Genomic DNA, 3,424 nt, shown 5'->3' on the forward strand with positions numbered 1-3,424 from the left:
CCTGAAATCGGTCCTGTAAATTGGGATTGGTGCAAGAGAGCAGACGCTGGGAAAGGGCCATTAAGTGGCCAGTGGCTGCTAAGAGCTCATCCGGTTTCCTCCAGGACTCTTGCAGCCTTCTGGGCCTCCCTTCCAGCAAAGCCTGCTTCTCTTGAGCTGTGGCTCATTCAGCTGGGGGCCAAGAGTGGAGGGCTTTGGGCACTAAAAAATAAACCGAAGGAGAAGGCTGATTTTGGGATTCTGCTAGATTTGAGTCACCAGATCTGGGGGGTTCTGGCCAAGTCTCTCCTTGCCTCAGTTTCCCTAGCAGTAAAGTGATCAGGCCACCCAGCAGGTCCTGGAGGATGACCAAGAAGATGTCTGTGAGACGGGGGCACTGCTCGGGTGTCACTGGCAAGGGTGACGTGGAGCCTTAGGGTTCTGGGAGATCTGGAAGAGCTTCTGGGCCAGCGGATGGGCACCCTCAGCCCTCTGGGCCAGGTAGTGTCTGTTTGAACATCCTTCTTGGCACAGACAGAAGGAGATACAAGCAGAGATATGCTTGGAGTAGAGGGGAAAAGAACTCAAATTAGAGTGGCAATACTCCTTGGTGCCCTGTGGGGAGGATTTCTGGGGTAGACATGGACAAGTTGGTGGGGAGGGACAGTGAAGATGAAGGGTATGGGGCTGCCACCTGCTGCCTCCTGCCGTTTCAGAGGATCTTCCAAGAAGCCCAGCTTGAGGCCTCCACATGAATTTCTCTGGCCACACAAAATTCCCCAAGGGCCATGTGATAAGCCCAAGGAGACTGACCAACTGGATGAGGTTGGAGAAGTGGCTCTGCCCTGGGCATAGATGGCTCAGGCTGAGCATGCGACAGGTGTGTGAGTCAGGGAATAACCGGGGAAGACGCCCGGTCTCGGCAACTTGGCTCTGGGTCTAAGGGTGGAGGTGCTGCCTGAAGCCAGGGTCCCCACTGCCTTTTCCGGGTGGTTGGAATTTAGGGCCACACGATGTGGGTTCGATCGGATCTCTGACCTTGAGCCTCAGTCTCCTCTGCCAAGCAGGGCTAGTCCACCTGCCGATCTAACCCCAGCAGCTGTCGGCCGGGTAGGACAGTGGCCACCCGGCCGCGTCGCCTCCATGGCCTCTTTCTTCATTCCGGCTCAGGGCGTGTCTGGCCCAACTCGCCGCCCGCCCGCCGCGTCCAGGGCCCGCCCGCCCGGGTTCCTCGCCGCACTCACCACGGTCCTGGCCGCGAAAGCCAACATCTCTGCGGCCCGCCCGCGGACACGCAGTCCGCTCGGTCCTCCGCACTAGGCAAAGTCCACGCCGCTGCTTCCCTCCCCCGCCGCCGTCGGTGGGTCTCCGCTAGAGCCTCCGGGCCAAGGTCGCCGCGTCACCGCCGCCGGCCGGTAGAAGCGGCCCGGCGCCCACCCACCGCGTCGGGCGGGCGGCGGGCTGGGGGCCCCGGGTAGTAGGATTCTAGGGGCGGGCCCACCAGCCGGTTGCGGGCCCGGGCCGCTAGCCGCAAGCGCGGGGCGGGGCCACAGCGCTGGGCCGGGCTGGCCAGGGGCGGGGCCGAGGGCGCAGTTAGTGGTCGCGAGACCCCGCGAGGCTGTGGGACCCAGGAAGAGAGGCAAAAAAGGCTGCTGTCCAGATCGCCGTCCCACCTCCAAATGCTATCTAAGCTGTTGGAGGCAGTAGCGTGCACCCTTCTCGGTCCTTTTGGTGTCCTTGAGCGGTACTCTCAGAGCGGCAGGAAAACACAACCCTGTCAATAAGGGAACGTCCTCTAATTTGCCTCGGGATAGGGTCAAAGATGACAGGTGGGGAGCGCCCCGCACAAGCATGGCTGCCGCGCTCCCACAGCCCGGCGGACCGTTGGCTGGTAGGGAGGCGAGCCGGCCGTTGGCGCGCATGCTCCCAGCTGCCCCGCACCAACATGGCGGCCGCCTCCCCGTGAGCCCCGCAGCCGCAAGCCGGCCGTTGCTGGGCATGCTCCCTGAGTGCCCCGCACCAGCATGGCGGTCGTCTTCACGGGGGTGACTTTAATTCTCGGTTTTCGGTTATAGCCGGCTGGTGCTCCTTTCTCTTCAGAAAGCTCCGAGCGCCTGGTGGAGCCGGGGAAAGGGAAGGGGTGCGGGGGTGAAAGGTGAGAGGGGACTGCAGGCATCCGGGCCGGCTCCCGGCGGGAGGAAGATGGCTGAGGGCGAGCGGCAGTCGCCGCCAGGTAGGACGACCCCAGCCCGGCGGGGGTCGGGTAGGGGCGTGGGGGCGGTGCCCGGCGTGGGGGCGGGGAAGGGGTGTGGTGTGGGGGGGCTCCGCGATGGGGTAGGGGGCGGGTCGGGAGGTGGAGGAACTCCAGTGGCAGAAGCTGCTGGGCCCCGAAGACGTACGTGTTGGGGGGATTTGGGGGCGGGCAAGGACCCTTGGAAGCGAAGGGGTGGCAGGTGGGGCGCAACACCTGAACTTGGGGAGCCCGAGGGCCGGGTGGGCAGCGCCGTGGCCAAAAGGGGGGGCCTTTTCCACATCTGGGCTGCGCGTGCTGAAGTCAGCTCTTGAGCTGGTGGGGAAGCTGCTAGGGATGGGGGCGAAAGTGATTTTGGTGGCTGCCTTCTTTATTAGCCCCTGCTCAGGGGGTGAGGGGTGGTGCTCTGTGGGCCTGGGCCTGCCTCCACCCGGTTTCCAGACTCCTCCGCACCCTCCCCACCGCACATCCACCTACCCTCTCCCCTCTTGGAGGCGGGGCTGTGCAGTTCGTTTCGGTGGCTGAAAATTTATAGAGAGAAACTGCCCTTGGTTGTGTAAACCACTAATTTAAAAAAGCTGATCGTGCAAGATGAGTCTCTTCCTAGCATCACGATCTGTAACTTATTTACACTGTAGCCTGGCTTTAGTTCATCTCAAATAACTGGGATGGAAGTACTAGGGAAAGGATCTTCTTATAGAGACCTGTTTCCTGGAGAAGGGGAAGGCGGTTTGCTAACACCCACCGCTGGCACCGAGCTAGGAAGGACTGACCGTAGATAATTTAAAATGCTGACAGGGCGAATAGGTTGGCCAAACACAGCTAATGTTTTGAACGCTTTGAATATTCCTTCTAACTGTCTTGCATTTTGGGATCCCTGGAAAGGTGTCAGGAAGGAGAAATAAGACCAAAAAAGGCATCTGTCTCCCCGCCCCGCCTCCCAGTAGATGAACAAAGAACTGGGTATGGACTCTTAGGGCATTTGAAACCAGACGTTTACTTCATTTTGTACAAAACTTCTGTGGCTGTGCCCTTAGAAGTTCTGGTAATGCCTGTGAGAGATAGGAGCCAACCAGAATTCCCAGTGAGATGAATGTGTCTCCGAAGTTGGGTGGCTGGGGAGGCAGCCCATGCACTGGAAGAGATGAAGGCTCAGGGAGGATATCTGTGGCTGGAAAGAGCCAGGTCCCGGGA

The sequence above is a fragment of the Ursus maritimus genome, unplaced genomic scaffold (assembly GCF_017311325.1).
Source record: "Ursus maritimus isolate PB19 unplaced genomic scaffold, ASM1731132v1 scaffold_17, whole genome shotgun sequence".
Lineage (NCBI taxonomy): Eukaryota > Metazoa > Chordata > Mammalia > Carnivora > Ursidae > Ursus > Ursus maritimus.